This window comes from Lepidochelys olivacea (genome assembly GCF_965140295.1).
Source record: "Lepidochelys olivacea isolate rLepOli2 genome assembly, chromosome: 9".
NCBI classification, from domain to species: Eukaryota; Metazoa; Chordata; order Testudines; family Cheloniidae; genus Lepidochelys; species Lepidochelys olivacea.
Window position 1 is genome coordinate 34,123,331 of NC_140419.1, and position 23,733 is coordinate 34,147,063.

The window sequence follows — 23,733 nt, forward strand, 5'->3', positions numbered from 1 at the left end:
ATAGAGGGAATGGAAAGGAAATTAATACAAATCTGTGTGGGTGTGATGATCCAGTACTCCATTCGACCATCACCGAAACACCTGGAGAAGGCTGTGGCTACTAAGCCAGGCCATTATTGAGAGTAGCAGCTCTGTGGGAGGTGCTATGTGGCAGTCACACCCCAACTTTGTGTGGGAATGAGGATGGTTGATTTAATCTCCCCAGCCTCCTTCAACACTACCTACATTAGGAGACAATAGTTGGGCTTTATGCAGGTGGAGTTAATTTAACCTTGGAGACTGAACTGGATTCTGGCTCATGCATCTTCAACAGATTTGTTAACTACATTCTGATGGCAGAATCTTAACACATAGGTGGGACCGGACTAATGCAAGGGCTTTAGGGGCTGCAGCCCACGGCTTCGGGCTAAGGGGGTTGGGGCGCGCTGCTTCTTTTCATCCGGCTCCCAGCCAGTCTCCATGCTGCGGGCCGGACACCGGTCCCGAAGCCTCAGCGCCCCTGTAGGGATGGAGCCGCGAGCGCCGGCATGCCCCTGCAGCCCCTCGGCAAGGGGCGTTCAAGGGCGGGAGCAGGGTCAGGGGAGGGTATGCACACCCACGCTCAGCATGCTGCCATGCACAGTCAGGCACGCAGGGACACATACACACACACTGTAGCTGGACTGGAGCCAAAATCACCCGATTCAAGCTCTCATTCTGATTGGTTGGGACCAGGGGTGGGCCAGGGCCAGGAGCCAATCAAAACACAAGAAGCTACAAACTACTGTAAAAGCCCTGAAAGCCAAAAAGCTAGCCAACACACAATGCACAAGCCAACTCAGCCTAAAACAAGTCCAATTTCTGCTTGGTTTTCACGGATTTGGCAACTCTGGGGGATCCTGCCTTAGCCCTGCTGCGCTGCCACCAAGAGCCGCCTGAGGTAAGCGCCTCCCGCCTGGAGCCTGTGCCCCACACCCCCTCCTGTACCCCAACCCCCTACCCCAGCCCTGAGCCCCCTCCTGCACCCAAACTCCCACTCAGAGCCCTCACCCTGAACTTCCTGCTGCACTCCAAGCCCGGCCCATCCCTGGCCCCACCCCAGAGCCCACCCCCCCCAGCTGGACTGCACCCCCTCCTGTACCCCAATCCACTGCCCCAGCTCTGAGCCCATTCCTGCACGCTAAACACCCACGGGCCTCACAAAATTTAATAGCTCCTGGCCCAAAGGAGAGTTAATCTGGCCTGGCACATAGGGATCTGTGAGCTAGAAAAAAAATCAGTGAGCTTTTCAGATAGTGGTTGAGTTTTCAATGTTAGCAATTAGGAAAAAAAATTATTGTAAACATAAGAACGGCCATACTGGGTCAGACCAATGGTCCATCTAGCCCAGGGACAAACTTTTTGGCCCGAGGGCCACATCTGGGAATAGAAATTGTATGGTGGGCCATGAATGCTCACAAAATAGGGGCTCGGGTATGGGAGGGGGTGAGGGCTCTGGTTGGAGGTGCAGGCTCTGCGGTGGGGCCCAAAATGAGGAGTTCAGGGTACAGAATTAGGCTCTGGGCTGGGGTGGAGCAGTGCAGGGGGGTGGGTGAGGGCTTCAGCTGGGGTTGTGGAGTTTGGGGTGTAGGAGGGTGCTTCAGGCTGGGACCAAGGGGATTGGAGGGTGGGAGGGGGATCAGGGCTGGGGCAGGGGGTTGGGGTGTGGGGGCAGGCTCTGGCTGGGGGGTGTAGACTCTGGGGTGGGGCTGAGGATGAGGGGCTTGGGGTGTAGGAGGGTGCTCCAGGCTGGGATTGAGGGGTTCGGAGAGCAGAGGGGGATGAGGGCTGGGCCAGGGGGTAGGGGCATAGGGAGAGGCTCAGGAGTGCAGGCTCCAGGCGGTGCATACCTCAAGCGGCTCCCGGAAGGAGCGGCATGTCCCTTATCCGGCTCCTATACAGAGGCGCGGCCAGGCGGCTCTGCAACCTGCCCCATCCACAGGCACCGCCCTGCAGCTCCTATTGGCTGTTGTTCCTGGCTAATGGGAGCTGTGGGGGTGGCGCTTGGGGCACGGGCAGCTTCCGGAATGGAGCCCCCTGGCTGCCCCTACATGTAGGAGCCAGAGGGGGGCCATGCTGCTTCTTCCGGGAGCCATGTGGAGCGGCCCCCGACCCTGCTCTCCAACTGGAGCATTGGAGCGGGGCAAGCCCCAGACCCCCCTCCCCAGCAGGAGGTCGAGAGATGGATTAAAACAGCTGGCAGGCCATAGTTTGCCCCTCCCCGATCTAGCCCAATGTCCTGTCTTCCAACAGTGGCCAATACCAGCGGCTTCAGGTGAAATGAACAGAACAGGTAATCAAGTGATCTATCCCCTGTCACCCATTCCTAGGTTCTGGCAAACAGCAGCTAGGGGCACTTCAGAGCATGGTTTTGCATCCCAGCTCATCTTGGCTAATACCCATTGATGGACCTATCCTCCATGAACTAATGTAGTTCTTTTTTAACCCTGTTATAGTCTTGGACTTCACAACATCCTCTGGCAAAGAGTTCCACAGGTTGACTGTGTGTTGTATAAAGAAATACTTACTTTGAACTGAGCCAATATGATGTGGAATCACTGAGACAATACAAGCAGAAACATATAGAGTTGCCAATTGCAGAGAGTTTCTTTTCAGATATAAACCACAATTTACAAGTTATTTAAAGATGCTATTTATCCTAAGTATACATTCAGCATGTTCTCAACAGTGTGCTAATTGGCATTAGAAGAGTTTCTAAGTTTGGTCAGCAGAAGAAACAAAACAAATGATCTGGGGGTTATACATTGTCTTAAGAGAATTCTGTGCATTGATACCAGGGGTATAATCTCTACTAAGGAGCATGAGTTTCAGTCTGCTGTTGATTTACTTTGAAGGCAGGTTGGCGTCAAAGTTTGCAGAAATTCTAAAGCAATTTATAAAGTCTCATTTCTCATGCTCGCTGACACATTTGAGTTTTATCATAAACTTGAGACAATTTCTTTTCATTCTAGTCCAGAGAATAGAAGTTATTGATTTTAGTAAGCCTTTGATATATAGTCACACATGACATTCTCTTAACCGAATTAGGGAAATGCAGTCTAGATCAGTAGTTCTCAACCAGGGGTCTGGGTCCGCTTGAGGGGGCTGCAAGCAGGTTTCATGGGGGCCGCCAAGCAGGGCTAGCATTAGACTCGCTGGGGCCCAAGGTAAAAAGCCAAAGCCCCACCACATAGGTCTGAAGCCCAGGGCTCTGGGCCCCGCCACTTGGGGCTGAAGCTGAAGCCAGAGCAATGTAGCTTCGCGGGGGCCCCTGTGGCATAAGGCCCCAGGCAATTGCCCTGCTTGCTACCCCCTAACATCGGCCCTGGCTTTTGTATGCAGAAAAACAGTTATTGTGGCACAGGTGGGCCGTGGAGTTTTTATAGCATGTTGGGAGGGCCTCAGAAAGAAAAAGGTTGAGAACGCCTGGTCTAGATGAAATTACTATTAGGTGGGAGCAAAACTGGTTGACAGACTGTACTTAAACTATCAATAGTTTGCTGTCAAACTGGGAATGTCTAGTGGGATTGTAGAGGGTCCGTCCTGGGTCTGGTACTGGTCAATGGTTTTATTAATGGCTTGGATAATGGACTGGAGGATAGGCTTATCAAATTTTCAGATGACACCAAGATGGGAGGGGTTGCTTGCACTTTGGAGGACAGGATTAGAATTCAAAACCACCTTGAAAAACTGGAGAATTGGGCTGAATTCAACGAGATGAAAGTCAATAAAGATAAGTGCAAAGTACTTCCCTTAGGAAGGAAAAAGCAAATGCAGAACTACAAAATGGGGAATACCTGGGTCGGTGATAGTACTGCTGAAGAGGATCTGGGGCTTATAGTGGACCACAAATTGAATATGAGTCACCGATGTGATGCAGTTGCAAAAAAGGCTAATAGCACTCGGTTTATTAACAGGAGTGTTATGTGAGATGTGGAAGAAAACTGTTCCACGCTACTTGGCACTGGTGAGCTGAAGCACTGTGTCCAATTCTGGGCGTCACACTTAGGAAAGATGTGGACAAATTGGAGAGAGTCCAGAGGTGAATAACAAAAATGATAAAAGGTTAGAAAACCTGACCTACGAGGAAGATTAACAAATCTGTTTAATTGTGAGAAAAGAAGACGGAGGAGGGGACCTGAAAAGAGTCTACTAATATCCTAAAGTCTGTTACAAAGAGGACTGTGATCAATTGTTTTCCATGTCCATCTCCATGTAGCACAAGAGGTAATGAGCTTAATCTGCAGCAAGGGCAATTTAGGTTAGAGATTAGGAAAAAATTTACTAAAAATATAAGGGCATTGGTTTCCAAGAGAGGTTAGAGATTAGGAAAAAAATTACTAAAAATATAAGGGAATTGGTTTCCAAGAGAGGTTGTGAAATCCCCGTCACTGGAGGTTTTTAAGAACAGGTTGGACAAATCCCTGTCAGGGATGGTCTAGGTTTACTTGGTGGACTTCCTGAATTCTCAAGGTCCCTTTCAACCCGACATTTCTATGAAAAAAGACCAAAGGTGAAAATGTACTTACATTTGTACAAATGTATTTACACGTACTTCAGGAGCAGCTTCTGGACCCCAGCCACCTACAAGAGGGTAAAAGAGAAAAGACGTCAGAATAAGACCACAGTGGACAATTACAAAATCATAGTATGTGAGGTTCAGATATGTCTTATTGTTACCTTGTAATTCACTGTCTGTTTGACCCTTCTGTTGTCTCTTGTCTTCTACTTAGATTGGTAGCTCTTTTTGTACTGGGTTGTGCAGTGCCAAGCACAGTGGAATCCTGGTTCACGACTGAGGTTCCTAAGTGCTCCAACAACAATAAACAAAGATGATTAGAACTACTAGTAATAATATGTAAACTAGTCAAAGCCAGCTGCCCTAACAACTGTTCCTGGGAATATCAACGCAACTCCATCAGCACTCCAAGGATCCGTCATCTCCCCCAGCACCCAAATATGGTTATTATTAGCACATATTGTTTTGTGGTGGTACCCATAATGGGCTAAGTGCTTTTCAGACATTCCTAGGGACCTGGACCCTTCCTTGAGGAGTTCACAGCCTAAAGGACAAACACAGGTGAGGGGGAAGGGAACAACAAATAAGGGTTTTAAAATTGCAAGCTAATTATATTCACTGTAGGCGGCATGGTAGGGGTGAATCTATAGGAAAGGCTTAAATGTGATACCAGCTAGCATGGGCCATCATGTAGGTTTACCCTGCATGTAGTGGGGAGGGTGCTTTCTTCTGGTGAAGGCTTTCTAGTTAGGAAATTCTTTCTTTCATTCTTTGTGAATTCATGCATCAGTCTGTTTTCTGTTTTGGGGAAGGCTGATTTTATTTTGCTTTTTGTCTTTGTTTAGTTTGAACGGTTTGCGTTTTGAGAGTCTTAGATGAGTTCAAAGTAAATAAAAAGTTATGAAGATCTAATTAAAACACTACAAATGTACATGATTAAGTAGCAAGTGAGGGGTGTGTGGAAAAGGTGAATGGCCAATATAGGATGTTCACTTCTGCTTTACTTCCAATTTTGCCAACAACTTTATTTTCAGAAAAAAATTACCTTTTGACTTTTAAAGGCAAGAAAAAAAAACCTTTCCAAATACTGAAGTTGTGTTATCTCAACAAGCAAAACTGGCACTAGAGTGGGATAGTTAAGTATGTATTTTGCCCAATCTACAGTGAGGAATGGCATTACTGTGAGATTTCCATTTACAATTGAATCGGCAACTCCTGATGCTACAACATTAATACTCAGCTGGTATGAAGTTAACTCTTCCTCCACACTCTAATTTATCTATTTCTGTTTGTAATGTAGTAGGAGCAGGTGACTGAAAGCTTTATTACTCTGCTGTTGACAATGTTCTGAAGATTGTGGCATATGTAAGTTAACAGAACTCAGTGTAAATACATTAGGAAAACCACAATCTAGAAAATTATATTTGAAAGGCTTTCTACATGACTACTAAAGCTAGTATATTAGAAACAATGCTATGTTTCCTACTTGAACAGGAAAGAAGATACAAAATCATGTTGGAGCTCTGTTTTGGAAATAAAATCTGACAGAAGTTTTTCAGAGTATTAGATTTCAATAGTTCTCATATCAAGGAAAGCTGGCACAGCACCACATGCTATGAAGAATTAGTCTGGAGGGATACTGTTTCCCTAAAATAATCTACTCCTCTAATGCTACAACTTACATGGTACTTATTCTCCTGTTCATTCCCCCACCCCCACTCAAGATGTGGGATTTAACCTCAGTTGTTCAATTACTTTGAACAACCCCCGAGGAAGCCTTCAGTCATCATTCTACTTCTTTAGGGCTCTCATGACAATGGTTGTACACTCTGATGCACATGTTTATAGACAAGCTAGTCCCAGTGCAGAAGCTTGTCAGAACTCGAATGGCAGCAACTGGACCAGTGGAGCAATTCATCATCAGCAACATATTCAAACCAAGCTGGCTTTCTGCTTTTCAAACAATCTGATATGTTATGTTTCACATTGTCTGTACTTAAACAAACAAGATGCCTAAATAATTATACTTAAGAATAAGCAGTATTAGAAAAAACTGACCTACTCAAATATAAAAGAATGCATCCCAGAGTACTAATATCTCAGACCTCCACTTAGATATATCAAGCTAAACCCTCCACTACACCAGGTTAGACCTTTACCTGATTCTGAGGCTGACTCGGACTACGGCAGCCAAAGGCACAAAACTTTTCTGACTTGCAACAGACTAATGCCCTCATAGTGCCAATCACACTGACAAGGCTCACCACAATGCAGTGTGCTCCCTCCTCTCCCTTTCTAGCATTCATCCTACATTGTAGGATTTAGGGGCCTGCTGTAGAGCAGCCTACAACAATTTCATACCAGCAGAGGATACTCCCATCCTTAGCTGCCCACAGAGGGCAGATTTAAGGCTCTTTTGCAATGTTCTGGTGGCACAGGATTTTAGTATGGACAGGGCTCTCAGAAAAAAGTCCCTGAAAGACCCAGCCTTTCCTTCTGCTGGGTCATTAACATATATATTTTGTGGCCTCCATCTTCATAAAAGCCAGATATAAAACAGCCTTGGGACGTGGATACAGTTTTAAGCTATTACTCCCATCCTGGAAAAGAAGAGAAGATTAAGACCATTTTCTAATTAAGCCACAAGTTAGCAAAATTAATTGTCCTCATGCAAGTCTCAAAAATTGCTTAGGTTAACATGATAAGGAGTGATGAATGAAACTTCACTGGTTTTTCATTCATTCATTCTGAGAGAAAATTATAGTTGGGCTGAATCACAATTTTACAACTGTACGCTTATTCTCATGAGAAAGAATTATGGAAATTCTCTGCGTCATCTTGTCTGAAGTTATTATGGCCATAATTTAGGAAAGCACTTAAGTATGTGGGTAAGTCATGCCCTGAATAAAATGGCCATAGGCACGTGCTTAAGTCCTCGGAAATTTCAAAGTGGACTAAGCTAACCAGGAACAAGACACTCTTGTTCCAAAATAAGTGTGTCCACACACTCGAGTTATCCAGGAATAGCTGTTCCTGAATACTTCCATGTGTAGACAAGCCCTTACCCTTGACTAGTAGACTTCCTGGTACTTCATGCAACTTCATACTTTCCTCTGAAATGACCTCAAAGTTTATACCTTCTAAAGGGCCAGACTTGTAGGCCAAGTCTGCTCCTACTGAAGTCAATGAGAGCTTGCTACTGGCTGAGATAGAAGCAAGAATAGTTCTCTCTCCTCTGACAGATTTTTGGGTGTTCAACTCCGACAACTGGGCCCTGATTTTCAATAGCACTCAGTTCCCATTTAAGAATCAAAATTAGGGCAAGAGTTTTAAAAGTGGTCCGAGTCATGAATTAAGCTGAAGTTCATGTATTTAACTAAACATTTTTCACAGTTCTATGAATGACCCTGCAAGACATAACCAATGAATCAATGCTAAGTTATTAAACCAGAGAATACTTAACAAGATTTGTCAGCAAAAAAGTTATTTTCATGCAGAAATAATATTTTCTTTGTTTTTGAAAAATATTACTAAATATTGTAATAAGAGTACTTGGAGCAATTTTCTATCCTAACAAAATAAACTTGCAATACGCTACTGCAGTTCATGATGGGTCCATGAACAAAGATGACACAGCGCAAGTATATTAATGAGGCTATTAGCCTTTGTTGGCAAATTGCTTTGCATATCCAAGACGTTTTAACTATGCTAGTATTAAGTCTGGGTCACTATTTACATTCTATGCAAATTGCTAGGAAACTAGAATAAGTCTTATCGCTGGCATACACTCAAACTTCCTATAAACACAGCTGTCATATGGGAGTGTAATATCGCTAGGAGCTGTTCATTATTTCATATTAAATTTGAGGTGACAGTTTGATCAAGAATTTTCATAACTGGAACATCCTTATTTATCATCACAGCTTGTCAAATCTCTTTACCTTATGGTCAAAAATAACCTCAGGTTGGTTATAGATCTTCTTTATGTGAGGTAGATTGACATTGTTGGTAAAACACTGCCATAAACAACCACGCTGTCCAAATATGAAAATAACATTAAACAGGGGCAAAGCAGAGGCTGCAAATGAACCAAAGGGGAGTGTTTTTTTTAAAATGCATGTTAGAAATAGAAAATAAAGTTAGGTAGGATGATTTGAATGGGGCTTTTTTCAGGAATGATATGGGATTTATATCTGACCTGTGAAAGAAAGTTAAAAGCTGCGTACCTGCATGGTCATTACAATATTTTCAGAATGCCAATACCCCCACCCCTTCCCTATTTACTTCTCTTACTTCCCTTCTGGATTTGGTGTTCTCATTTTATTTGGTATTCACTGAGACTGGTACAGGGCAAGTGATAGGTTTAGATCAGAAAACTTCTCCCTAGTGCAGAGTGAAAGAATAGCTAGCAATTGGGTGCAGACAGACATCTCACTTGTTCTCGAGTGTTTTTTGTTTGTTTATTTGTTTTTAATGAAAACAGAAAGAAGTCTCCAGCTGTTATGGTTGTGAAATTTTTTTTAAAGTGTCATGATATCTTTCTGATTTTGCAGAGTGGCTGACAATACCTAGGAGATGTTAACTAGTCCTTTCATTTCAAAAGGTGCTAACTTAAATGCCATAGTTAACTATTTCACTGCTTCTCAAAGCATATAAGAAAGTAGAAGAAGGATCATACCATGAGGGTCTATACAAATTACTGTAGGTGACTGCTCATTTTGGATAGACTTTTAAAAAAAGCAAAACCAACCTATCAACCAACGGAAAACAACCCATGGCAGACTTGAAAGGGGGTGCTTATTGATTTCATGGGCAGGGGTTTCACTTGAATTTTGGGAAATGCTGAATTAGAGTTTTCAGCCACAGCAGATTTGTAACATAGTTCAGGCCATATACTCAACAGTAGTTCATTTTAATTTGCGGACTTGCTTTATGTTTATTGAGCATTAACAACAGCTGCATGATCACACAGAGCTGATTCTCTTTCTATGGCCACATCTCTGCTATAACTTTGACTGTATGACTCTCAGTAACCCCAGCAAGGGAAAGTATATTTTTTTGTTACAGCAGCCAATATAACATTTTACCAATTTAAGACCTAAGAAGTCTAATAATTGTTTTATTGAATAAATCCAGTCAAAATGCAGTATAAATGTAATAGACAGGAATGGATAAATGGAACTGTAAGAACTATATGAAACTTGACAGTGATTTACGAACTTTAACCTAATGCTGTCAAATAGTGAAGTGTGAAGAAAAGGGAACCACAGAGAATTCATTATTCATCCAATCCTTTTACAAGCTGCAATCTTTTATGACTAAAATCTGTTAGCTCTGTTTTCAATTCACTGGTTCTGAAAGAGTAGACCAATTTACATGTAAAATGCTTGTTTTACTGTGCCTTTTATGGAGTGCTTACCAAGGTCAAGCACTATAATTTATTGAGTGAAATATTTTATTTGGTTATAATAAGCTTGATTTTTCACTATTTAGAAACATTATTTAGGTAATTATCTTAAAGTTCTGTTATTTGCATTGAATTTTCAATTACTTGATATGCCTTTCCCTTAGTAAATTATAATTTTAGATTCCCCCGCCCCTCACTGTTGCCACAAATAAATCACCACCACTTCTCTATAAGAGGATCTCAAAATCACTTAAACAGCAGTTAATCCTCACAAAATATCAGTATAGTATTGTCATCTCCATGTTACAGATGTGTCTCCAGTCACAGAGAAAATGATGCTAATGGGAGAACTAGGAAAAGAACCCACTGCTGCCTCAGTCTGTGCTTCAATTATGAGACCGTTTCTTTTATTTGCATACCTTCCTGATTAAATGTCATTCTTCCATGCCACGCCCATGCCTGGAGTACTTTGTATCAAGCCATCAACATCCCCTCTTTTAAATCTCTCCTAAAAATTAATTTCTGCTACAAAACATACAGAAGGTGGACTAAATAAAGTTTAAATTTCAAAAACTCTGGACAAAGTTATTCACTTTGTTAAAAAAAGATACAGAATAGAGCAACACAAATTGAAAAGTTTAGATCACTGCAATGCACTCTAAATCAGGCCACAATTTAAATCTAATCCGAAGATTAGACTGTGACTATGCACAAGAATGAAGTTAACTACATGCATGTTTGCAGGGTTGAGGCCCCTAATGATCTAAGTATTTCAGCAATGCTCCATGCTCTGCACTTACTAGTTTCTCGGCAGAAATTAAAGTGTTGGATTTGACCTACAGAGCCCCAAATAGCTTGGGACCTGCCTACTTGAGAAATCTTCTCTACCCCTGTAAAATACTTGCTATAGCTGCAATGAGACGAGAGGACTCATGCTATATAATTATTGGTTTAAAGGGGAGAAAGGTATGTTTTTTTTCTGTGAGGGGCCCTGAACTTTGGACTTCACCGCATACCTTCAGCATGAAGTAGCCCAAGTTTGCTGCCTTCTAGGTATTCAGTAAAGACTGGAGTTCTAGAAAAAATGAAGTTGAGAGACTGGATGGGGTATTTGTTTATTTGGGTCAGATGATGTATTTGTGTTTGTATTTGTTTTCTGAGGCTGATGCTCTAGTTTATGTTTATTGTTGTGCAGATGCCTAGCAGAATAGGCTAGAAATCTAATTAAAGAGACTCCTTTGCCAGCTATGTTAAACACAGATGATGTGCTTTAAATTTAGCTACTCGGAAACCTTTAAATTTAGGGTCACCTTTAACCTCCCCTCTCCCCCATAGGGCTACTAATTTTTCTTGTTTATTCATAGCGTACTATGTCAGCCTAGAAATTCTTTAAGGGCTCATAACACATTCCTTGCACTGAAGAGTTTGCAGTTTACTGGTAGACACAATGCACAAGTGAGAGTACCAAATTGTGCCCTCAGTTACTCCCCCCTATTGACATCAATGGAGTCACACACCAACTATATTTTGTAGTTATTATGGGGCTTGTGTTAATGGTCTTTGGGGATAGACAATTTTTATTTGCTTGTTTTATTGACCTTAGAATTTAGACACTAAATCCCTTGAAACAGTGCATAACATGACTTTTTTTTAAAAAAAGCCATCTTTTTCAGCTAGGACATGATCTAGCGTTTAAAATGATTCCATTTCTGCACAATTCACAGAACTGGCCTTTCTGCTTTTTGACTCAAGACTAGTCCATACTGCTAAAATGCAGTATGTCTAGTGTTTTACTCTCCAGGGGACTGAGCAGCTTCAGATACTGGTTTGAAATATAAAGGTTTTTCATATTTAAAGAGATTCTGATAGATGCACTTTCTTGAGCAGAACATGGGTGGTGGGTATCATAGTCTGTGCCTCCCCAAACAGCTTAGCATGGCCCCACCCACGCTCCGTCCGAAGCCAGGCCGCCTCCTGCAGTTCCCAGTGCTCTTCCCTGGTTGGCCTGCCTCCCACTGGGACTCAGGGTGGCTGGTTCACGAGCTGTGCTGGCCGGCGCACTGGGGCTGGGGTCGCTGCAGTGCACTGCCCCGTGCATGGAGGCTGGGGACACGGTGCCCGGCTGCCCGGAACATCGGGGCTTAGGATGGGTGGGCTTCCTGGAGCACCGGGGCTGGCCGCGCTGACGCCTGGCGCTAGCGGCCATAGGTGGCCAGTGATCTGGCCATTGCGGGAGGCTAGCCTCTGGCCCCTCCCCGCTCTGCCCCGGACCCATCCCTCCCCCGTTCCCTCTTCCCTGCAGGAGCCCAGAGCACCCCCACTGCAGCCCTCAGCCCCAGCAGCTGGAGGCCGGGGTGGGCAAAGCCCAATCCCTGGTGCTTCGGGCAGAGCAGTCACTGTGCCCCCAGCCCTGGAGCGCTGGGTGGCAATGCCCCAAAGCAGAACATTTAAAACAGAGTGCTTTTAATGCACAGTATGCACACTTGATTTTCTACTATATTCAGCAGGACATGCAGTGTCCAGTGTAGATCCCACCAGAGAGATGATAAATTACATTACCCTACAGCTGAACAGCTGATTGATTGCACCACATTTCAGCCTAGTTCATAGCCTTCCTCTCAGTGGTCTTGATGCAGTGAAAATGAGATTTTATCTAGTCACCAAGTGATACAAGGACAAACCCTGTCGCCCAGCATTGCACTTAAACACCCCCTACTTCATCTGGGAAGCCACATTATGCTTCTAGAAGATATATAATGTATATATAAAGAATCAACAAGAAACACATTTTCATGTAACCAAGTAATAGCTTTAAAAATACTTGTACCATTAAAAAGTTGGACGTGACAACTGAGCTTTAACTGGAAGCTTTTTTCCAGAAGACCTGAAGAAAGCGAATGTGCCAAAATGTTAAAAGGGTAAATGGGATGACCCAGGTAATTATAGGCCTGTTAGTTAGTCTGACATCGATCTCACGCAAGATAATGGAGTGGCTGATACAGGACTCTATAAGTAAAGAATTAAAGGAAGTTAATATAATTCATGCCAATCAACATGGGTTTATGGAAAACAGATTCTGTCAAATTAAACATATCTTTTTGAAATTACAAGTTTGGTTGATAAAGGTAATAGTGTTGATGTGATATACTTAGACATCTGTAAGGTATTTGACTTGGTACTGCATGACAATTTGATTAAAAACCTAAAACAATATAAAATTAACATGTCACACAATAAATGGATTAAAATATGGCTAACCGATAGGTCTCAAAATGTAATTGTAAATGGGGATTCATCAAGCAGGCGTTTTTCTCAGGGGTCCCACAGGGACTGGTTCTTAGTCCTATACTATTTAACATTTTCATCAGTAATCTCAAAGAAAACCAAAATTATCATGATAAAAATTACAGATGACAAAAATAGGGGAGTGGTTAATAATGAAGAGGCCAGGTTACTGATTTAGAGTGATCTGGATCACTTAGTAAGCTGGTTAATAAGCAACAATATGCATTTTAATAAGGCTAAATGTAAACATATACATCTAGGAACAAAGAATGTAGACCATACTTACAGGATGGGGGACTCTCTCCTGGGGTGCAATCACTCTGAAAAAGACTGGGTGTCATGGTGGATAATCAGCTGAACAAGATTTCCCGGTGCAACACGGTGGCCAAAAGGGCTAATGTGATCCTTGGATGCTTAAACAAGGGAATCTTGAGTAGGAGTACAGAAGTTATTTTAACTCTGTATTTGGTACTGTTGCGACCACTGCTGGGATATATATCCAGTTCCAGCACCCACAATTCAAGAAGGATGTAGGCAAATTGGAGAGGGTTCAGAGAAGAGCCATGAGAATGATTAAAGGATTAGAAAACCTGCCTTACAGTGATAGACTCCAGGAGCTGAACTATTCAGCTTAGCCAAGAGCAGGTTAAGTGGGGGCTTGATTGCAGTCTACAAGGACCTACATGGGGAACAAATATTTAATAATGGGCACTTCAATCTAGCAAAGAAAGGTATAACACAATCCAGTGGCTGGACGTTGAAGCTAGACAAATTCAGGCTGGGAATAAGGCATAATTTTTTAATAGAGAGAGCAAATAACATTTGAATAATTAACCAGTACCCCTGGGGGATTCTCCATCACTGACAATTTTTAAATCAAGATTGGATGTTTTTCTGAAAGATGTGCTCTAGGAATTATTATGGGGAAGTTCTATGGCCTGTGTTATATAAGGTCAGACTAGATTATCACAGTGGTTTCTTGTAGCCTTGTAATCTATGAAACTATGACCAATTCTCTGAACTAAAGTAAGGAAAAGTAGGTGTCCAGAGCGTATTCAAGATGCCAGATCAAGACAGCATATCAGTTTCAGATACATAGATAAAATATAATATATGCAGTATTAAGCCTTCAATAGGATACTGCATTTGCTATTTCAGTGTTGTCATACAAACAATTTAGGGTTTCCCCAAACATCCACTTTATAAACTCGCTCTATCATCATGACAACTAGTTACAACTATAATTTTTTAATCACTACGTGAGTGAGCCTTTTTAGCCAAGATAATTGTGGATAACAATTTTGAAGTGACCACAAAGTCCTTTCATCAGTGTCCATTTAAATTGGGCCAGGTCAGGAAGCCACCATTCCATTTCTTGAATCCAGTGTTTTATTTACCAGCTGTTTTGTGGTACCTGAACTATCCTCTGTAGTTTTAGTTAGTCTAATCTAACCCTAGAAGGGACCTGCTTTAGAGTTTGAATTTGGATGGGGCTGAAGTCTCACAAGACTTGTTCTGATGAAATACGTCTACTTTAAAGATGGTGTAAACATTGAGATAGCAGAGCTCTCAGATGCTCAGTCAGTGTACTGAAAACTCACAAGAACATCTGGTGAGATTTTGGTGTCTCTGTCTGTTCCTTAGCTATCATTCACCCTGGAATCTGAAACCCAAGCTGTAGCCCACAGCCAAACAGATACAAATCCTCAGCCCACATCAGATAAAGACTGAAGTATGAATGACCGAGACCTGCAACTTGGAAAGAATAGAGGCCTGGAGCCATATGCTGTTGCCAGTTATATTAAACAGGAGTCTAATACAACCTCTGTAAATGTGCTAACTATATTACAAGACACACTAACCTCTAAAGGGAAACTTGGAAGCCACCAGCACCACTAATTTCTTCGTGTTATCTCCCGTTGTGTACATGCTTTGCTGTTTTGTCCTCACTTTTCAGAGGTCCCATAGCCTCTTGCTGCTGTAGTGCTTACTTCACAGCATACTATAGGGTTTTTTTGTTCAACAACCTGTAAAATTTCCCCCCTTTCTCTTCACACTTATTACATAGTTCAGACACTTGACTGGAACTGAAAATTGAGGCTGTTGAAGTAGCCATGTAGGTAAATGCAGCAAACCAACTTTTGTCATTTCATGTAACTGTAACCTTCCTCATTAAGGGTTGGTTGTCAGGAGTGAAGGACTCAGGTTATGTCTACACTTAAATGTAAACCTAGGGTTCAAACTCAGTCTCAAGCCTAACCCCCCTTCAGACTACATACAAATCGTGCTAACCCAGGTCTTGGACCCAGGTTCTTAGGACCCCATAGGGGTGGAGGGTCTGAGCCTGAGTCAACCCAGGATTCAATCCGTATTCCTTTGCCGTGTAGATGCAGCCCCACAGGAGTCGTGCTCTGGGAGTCTGTGAAAAGTATCCAACAATCTCACAGGCCAACTTTTTTTGTCCTCTGGACAGTCAAGTTTGGTGGGCAGAGAGATTATTCCACACTGAACCGCAAACAAAGAGCTAAAACAGCCACATTTTGGGAGGGCGCTAGGAAGGCTTGGATATGGGTAGTTGGACTTTGGCCCACATAATGCAGCGTAGATGCTGGAGCCCCAATCTGGGACTGAGGGTTCAACAATACCTAACCTCAAGTCACAAATGAATGTAGATGCTCAAGCCTTAGGTTAACAAACCTGGGATCTGCTAACAAGTTCTACTAACTCTGGGCTGACATTGCAGTGTAGCCGTACCCATAGAGACCTGGGACCACAGACCTTCTGCACAGGCCTGTGTCATATTACCATAATGAGAAACTGTACAGCTTCGAGTGAGTGTTTCTCTGTCTGTATACTTCTCCATTACTCCCTTATATTGAGAAAGCAACATAATCACTAGATCCTTAGCTTTAACAACAGAATGTTTTTCTTTCGGGATTACTGGAAGAGCCAATGTTTTACATTTCCCTCATTCTTTTAATAAGCTAACATGGTCTCAATCTGGAGGTAGAGGTAATACTGCTGGCTTCTGTGGATAACATACATTTTGCACAGCTGTGAGTATTTGCACATAATAATACTTGATGTGCTACTAATTGTGATAAACTGATGCCATAAAAACTTCTCAAGAGGCAAAGTCAAGAAAGAAGGCGTACTTTACAATACACTTCTCACCTTGCAGCCTGGATGTTTAGAATACATATTTAGGTTTTGAAAGATTGGTTCATTTAACCAGTAAAGTCTCATCAGGAGTTCCAAATGTTAGTGAGACAAATGATAAGCTGATGTAAATCAGTGGAACTCTGTTGATGCCAGAGGTATGTTGATTTACAGCAGCTGAAAATCTGGTCCTCTGTTTGTTGTTGATGTTTTCTTTCCTTACTTGAAAACAAAACAAAGGCAGATTGCTTCAGAAAGGTTCTGGAGAAATCATGATTTTAGCTTGTGTCTGACTGCAGTAATTAAGGGCTGGATCCTTTTTTGCATTTCCCACCCTTTTATCTGGGCCTAGGTCTTGTTTAGATCTGGCCATGTCTGCTGTGCAGACAGCTGTGTATAAGTATTTCAGTCTCTACCAAGGATGGGGTTTTTCATCAAAGAAAACAGGATCCTGCAACTATGATACTATTTATGATTTAAAACATGTATTGAGAAATCCATGTAGCTGATCCATCATAAAGTACACCAGGCAGCTGGTTCAGAATCTACTCTCACCTACATTGCATTACATCATACATGCCAGATTTATACCAGGTTATGATCAGAAGCAGACCCATTGTCTAACATACCTGTTTCACACTATCTTGAAATCAAAATTTCAAATCTTTTCCATGAGTTTAATTGGGAAAAAATGGTGAAATTGAACTGGAAATGAGAAATACACCAGAGAAATATATAATTTTAGATATTAAAGCTTTTTTGTTCCAGTACTGAAATGTAAAATCACAGAATTGTGCCTTTAGCCATGTTTTCCCTCCCCGCCACCTCTTTTCCCTTTGTATCCATTATGCCATCTAGACATTCTGTCTCCTTATCCACAACACAGAATGTTTTGAGAAAAGGGAAATCGTTATTGCATTCATCCCCAGCATCATGATTAATGTCATCTTGGATGATGGGAGCACAGAAATAGAAAAGATTTCACAGTCTAAAGGTTCTCTTGTAGTAAGTTTATGAAGTGAGTTGTCTGCCTGTTTAATAGATCTATCGTGTTAGAAGTTAATATACCAACTCAATGCAATGACTAACAGTTGTGCAATGAGTTTAATGTGAATACATCAGTGTACAGGAATCCAAAAGTAGATTAATACTTTATATTTTATTAATAGAAATGGGAGAACAAGGAGATTTTGTTTTGTTCTGGTAAAACCTCAACAATCATATTTTGACTTCCCGTTCCTAATAGAACCCTTTGGTTTTATATTTGGTTTGGATTCATTTATTTTACATTTTTCTGTTTGTCACTTGTTATGGACTCAAATTAAATAATCACTTTTCTTGCTCTGCTTCTAGGAATGAAAGCTGAATAAAATTTAAAGCCCTCTTAACCCCAGCTTGTAGCACAGGCAACTTTTGCATAAAGGAGAACACCAAGTAAATGAAACATCATTGGAAAACCAAAGTATGTAATAAACCAGCCTCAATAAAGCAAATATAGAGGAAAATAGTGTCCAGACTATTACCATCACTATAGGAAAAAAGTTATTTTAAAAACATATGTAATGAGGATGCATTACATAGAAGCATGTATCAAACTCATTTCAACACTGGAAAATTGAATATACATTGCAATTAATGTTAAGAAAATACCTATACAAGCACAAAATAAATTATACTCCAATCTCGGATTGATAGCACTACATTGAAATTGACTAGAAAACATAAATGAAGCAGAAAAATATTGTAGGGAAAGCTTTTTTGTTCCATTACTGAAATGTAAAATCAGATGTATTTATTGAAATATTCTACCAGAGAACCTTTGTGCTATAAACTTGGGTTTATATGGTTTTACACTGTATTAATCATTAAATCATATTTTAAATTCACACTCACCACCACAAACAAACTAGTGCTGAGGAAGCCTCAAAAGTATCAGAGTTCAGATTGGAAAAGAGTCCAAATATGCAAATACGTATCCCAAATTTACGGACAGCTATCATAGACCACATGTGTAGGTAACCACTGTAGGGTATAAATATAATACTAATTTTAGTTGAGAGATTAAGAGATTTTCCCAAGGTCACACAGCAAGTCAGAGGAAGAATTAAGACTAGTACCCAGAGGACCAACTTCCAATCCCTTGTGTGTGTGTGTGTGTGTGTGTGTGTGTGTGTGTGTGTGTTAGGACCTATATTTTCAGAAGTGTTCTCTATTTTTGGGTGCCCAATTGGACAATAATGGCCTGATTTTAGAGGTACTGGACATCCCACAGCTCTCACTGTCTTCAACTGCTCTAGTGGGTGCTCAGCGCCCCTGAATATAAGACCTCTAGGTGTCCAAAACAGCACATCCAAAAACTGAGATAGCTGAAATGAATGGACACAAACATTTAAGATTAAAGAAAGTAAGTACATGCAAAAGTTGTTCTTTTACATACTGGTATTTGCGAATAAGATCAAAGTGTGTCCACATACACTGTAGTTTTGGAAGCGATGAGAGATTTTACACTATGGACCCTTTTCATTTGTCAAGTGTCTTGCACAGGTAAAGTGTTCCTCTAGCTTTCAGATGACTTAATATAAGGTTTTCAGAGAGACTGGGATGGCAGGGTCTGAATCAGAAACAATAATGCGCAGGAAAAAAATCTCTGCAATTAATGCCTGTTATTTATGGAGACCATTAAAAAACAAACAAACCAGACTTTATTTTCATCAGTGAAATCTGCTTATTTCCTGAGGATTTATTGTGCTATTGATAGGTGCCATCATTAAACAGAGCTGTGTAGAAAACATCATTTGCATTATTTTATCATCATCATGGTGTTCTTAGATTAGTAAAAAGAACAGGCGTACTTGTGGCACCTTAGAGACTAACACATTTATTTAAGCATAAGCTTTCGTGAGCTACAGCTCTAATAAATTGGTTAGTCTCTGAGGTGCCACAAGTCCTCCTTTTCTTTTTACGGATACAGACTAACACGGCTGCTACTCTGAAACCTTTTCTTAGATTAGGTTTCAGGTATTGCTTGCCAGCACATTTAACTCAGATAGTTCAAAGAAATAAAATAGGCCTGAATAAAAATAAAGGGCCAGATCCTCAGATGGTGTGAGTCAGCATAGCTCTATTGGAGCACATGGATCTATGCTAGTTTACACTGGCTGGTATCTTTGTGACAGAATCTAAAGAGCCAAAATACCATGGGATAATCTCATTCTTAAACCCGACCCACTGCTCACAGCAGTGTTATATTTACAACAAATTTAGCCGGTCTATTTTTAATGTAGATTTTCAGTTGTGTTTTAGAGTGATAACATTAAGGGCCTGATTATGAATCCTGTATTCACATTGGTGGGCACCTGGCACATTTTCTGACTCCACAATACCTTTTGTACCACTCAGGGATGGATCTGATAATCCTTACTCAGGCTACAGGATTGTCATCTGTAAAGGAACTATAGGATGGAGACCTTAGTTTTGATGGGATTATTTTTAAAAAACCCACATTTGTATAAGTATCAAAGCTTATCTGTCCTAGCTGAACTTTGAGTTGGACAAACTGGGCTGGAAGCCTCCCAAGAAGAAAGTTTCTTGTGCGATGTGAGATATTTCTCACTTCCAGCCAGATGAGAATGGCTATTTTCTGTCTATTTCAGTACTTCTGCTTTCGGTTGCTGCTGGAACCCGGAAATGAATGTGTGGAAACAACGGAGGGAGGAGAGGCAGGAGAATGAAGGTGCTGGATATCTCTAAATCAAACGTTTAAAGCCAGCTCAAGTCTTTGTTCACTTCAACCTTAATCATGGAGTTAGACCAGCACTTCTCTAATCCTTAAACTCAGAGCAGGAAAAGAATCATATAACAGGTCTATCCTCTACCAAACCATTCTTAAAACATAAAAATACAATGTATATAGGGTGACCAGACAGCAAGTGTGAAAAATCGGGACAGGGGGTGGGGGGGGTAATAGGAGCCTATATAAGAAAAAGACCCCAAAAATGGGACTGTCCCTATAAAATCAGGATATCTGGTCACTCTAAATGTAAATATGGCTCTCTGAGAGACGCTAAGAGCATATCTGGAAAACGATATTCCTGGTATGCACATGCTAATTATAAGCAATCTACCACTTGCGTCACAGTCTCAGGACTGGATAGGATTCATACTGGGATGATTACATGGGAATTACAGACAGTCCAGTTGGGACAGCCACTTCAGAAAGGGATGATTTTTTAGTAGTTTAAGAGCCCTGAATCACAGACAGAGCAACACTTGATTTCATTGTTCTGTCTGTTTCATTTAATTTTATTCCCACTGGGCTCCATACAAGTATCTGGAACATGTGTGTTAAAGATAGAGGCCCTTTCTATATAGCCTTCTCTTAAGAGATTAAAGCAAGGTTCTCCGGGGAAAAAATTAGAATTGGCAAATAATGAGTACCAATGTGGTAAAGAAAGGTTTGTATTGTTAGTAAGTAAAATCTACTCAGGCTCAGGACTTGAAGGTCTTGTGTGTGTCCCTGCATCACTGTAAAACCTAATAGATGTTTAGCTTCTACCTCAATCTGCTGAAAATAGCTTAATAATTCACAAAAGGTAAAATAATGTCTCTTCAAGAGACGTGTTCTAATTTGTGTTTTTCATTTTTCAAAAAAAAAAATGACATTTTTGTTGTTTCTAATTTGTATTGCAGTAGCACTCAAAGGCCCTAATCAGGAGTGGGGTGCAATTGTCCTAGGTGCTCTAGAAAATACAATGAAAGAGAGTTCCATTTACAACCCAGTTTAAGTATAAAAGTTATTGAAAATATAGGATGAAATCCTGCTCTTATTTAAGTCAATGCTTCACTGGGAACTTTGACATTGACTTCAGTGGTGTCAGGATTTCATACATAGGGTCATGTCCTGTAGTCATTGACCCGATTCTACTGAAGCCAACAGGACTGAGCACGTTTCTGAAACCAGGTTCTATTCCATAGCTCCTAAAATATTGTTTGTGAGTAGTATTAGGTAATGTTGCATGCACAGCCATTCTATGTAAGTTACATAAAAACAGGGGTTGCTAGTTTACACACCTGCAGATCTAATCGTATAAATGCAAGGTTGCCATGACACATTCAAAGAAGCCCCCAAGAATACATACTGCAAAAATTAAAAGCGGTAGATGTGGTATATCTTGACTTTAGTAAGGCTTTGGATACTGTCTCGCATGACCTTCTCATTAACAAACTAGGGAAATACAACTTAGATGGAGCTACTATAAGATGGGTGCATAACTGGTTGGAAAATTGTTCCCAGAGAGTAGTTATCAGTGGTTCACAGTCATGCTGTAAGGGCATAATGAGTGGGGTCCTGCAGGGATAGGTTCTGGATCAGGTTCTGTTCAATAGTTTCATCAATGATTTAGATAATGGTATAGAGAGTACACTTATAAAGTTTGTGGACGATACCAAGCTGGGAGGGGTTGCAAGTGCTTTGGAAAATAGGATTAAAATTCAAAATGATCTGGACAAACTGGAGAAATGGTCTGAAGTAAATGCACTGCTACAGACTAGGGACTGAGTGGCTAGGCAGCAGTTCTGCAGAAAAGGACCTAGGGGTTACAGTGGATGAGAAGCTGGATATGAGTCAACAGTGTGCCTTGCTGCCAAGAAGGCTAACGGCATTTTGGGCTGTATAAGTAGGAGCATTGCCAGCAGATTGGGGGATGTGATCATTCCCTTCTATTCGGCATTGGTGAGGCCTGATCTGGAGTACTGTGTCCAGTTTTGGGCCCCACACTACAAGAAGGATGTGGAAAATTGGGAAGAGTCCAGCGGAGGGCAAAAAAAAAACGAGTAGGGGGCTGGAGCACATGACTTACGAGGAGAGGCTGAGAGAACTGGGATTGTTTAGTCTGCAGAAGAGAATAATGAGGTGGGGGGATTTGATAGCTGCTTTCAACTACCTGAAAGGGGATTCCAAAGAGGATGAATCTAGACTGTTCTCAATGGTAGCAGATGACAGAACAAGGAGTAATGGTCTCAAGTTGCAGTGGGGGAGGTTTAGGTTGGATATTAGGAAAGCCTTTTCACTAGGAGGGTGGTGAAGCACTGGAATGGGTTACCTAGGGAGGTGGTGGAATCTCCTTCCTTAGAGGTTTTTAAGGTCAGGCTTGACAAAGCCCTGGCTGGGATGATTTAGTTGGGGATTGATCCTGCTTTGAGCAGGGGGTTGGACTAGATGACCTCCTGAAGTCCCTTCCAATTAGGAAGGAACAATCAGTTGCACACATAAAAAATGGAAAATGACTGCCTAGGAAGGAGTACTGCGGAAAGGGATCTGGGGGTCATAATGGATCACAGCTAAACAGGAGTTAACAACGTAACACTGTTGCAAAAAAAAAAAAAAAAGCAAACATTATTCTGGGATGTATTAGCAGGAGTATTGTAAGCACGACACAAGAAGTAATTCTTCCACTCTACTCTGTGCTGATTAGGCCTCAACTGGAGTATTGTGTCCAGTTCTGGGCGTCACATTTCAGGAACGATGTGGATAAATTGGAGAAAGTCCAGAGAAGAGCAAGAGAAATGATTAAAGGTCTAGAAAACATGACCTATGAGGGAAGATTGAAAAAAATGGGTTTGTTTAGTCTGGAGAAGAAAAGACAGAGGGGACATGATAACAGTTTTCAAGTACATAAAAGGTTGTTACAAGGAGGAGTGAGAACAATTGTTCTTCTTAACCTTTGAGGATAGGACAAGAAGCAATGGGCTTAAATTGCAGTAAGGGCGGTTTAGGTTGGACATTAGGAAAAACTTCCTTTCAGAGTGATTAAGCACTGGAATAAATTGTTTAGGGAGGTGGTAGAATCTCCATCATTGGGGATTTTTAAGAGCAGGTTGGACAAACCTGTCAGGGATGGTCTAGATAATAGTTAGTCCTGCCTTGAGTGCAGGGGACTGGACTAGATGATCTTCCGAGGTCCCTTCTAGTTCTATGATTCTATAGTTCCCCAAACTATTATTGTGTGTGCTGCAATTGTTAGTGTAGCAGGTTCTTGCTTTTCCAACAGGGCCTGACCATGCCTCAGTTTGCCTCTTTGGGAAATTTGATGTGATATAGCCTTCCCGACAAATCATGTACTCCCCTTCCAGAGTAAACAAAAGTCCAAACACAAAAACACATTCCTGTCCTTCCTCCGGCTACAGCTTTCAACCACGTTCATGAAGGGCTGATCAATGCCAACAGAAGTTTTCCCTCCCCAAGTTAAAAAGTTCACAATTCCTTTCCCACAGCATCTTCCCTGGATTTCCTTTGTTGATGCAGCAAGTGAAGGGAGGTTCCTTCCTACCCTCTCAGGAAGCTCCA

General features: G+C 41.6%; 1 protein-coding gene across 27 annotated transcripts in view; it reads right to left on the reverse strand.

Moving 5' to 3' along the window:
• The window catches only part of LOC311526795 (uncharacterized protein), a 316,378-nt gene that overhangs the window by 12,588 nt on the left and 280,057 nt on the right, over positions 1 to 23,733 (reverse strand). For 6 of the 27 annotated variants that reach the window (XR_014713137.1, XR_014713139.1, XR_014713140.1 and 3 more), the window contains 4 exons: positions 13,516 to 13,549; positions 12,772 to 12,828; positions 4,699 to 4,829; positions 4,548 to 4,602 (listed from right to left, as the gene is read on the reverse strand). The exons of 1 other annotated variant lie outside the window; for it this stretch is intronic. The gene's annotated coding sequence lies outside the window, so the exon portion shown is untranslated. Of the gene's footprint in view, positions 1 to 4,547; positions 4,603 to 4,698; positions 4,830 to 10,960; positions 11,685 to 12,771; positions 12,829 to 13,515; positions 13,550 to 18,281; positions 18,411 to 23,733 lie in introns of those variants that run through there. 20 more of the 27 variants (XR_014713142.1, XR_014713144.1, XR_014713152.1 and 17 more) reach the window with 7 other exon arrangements.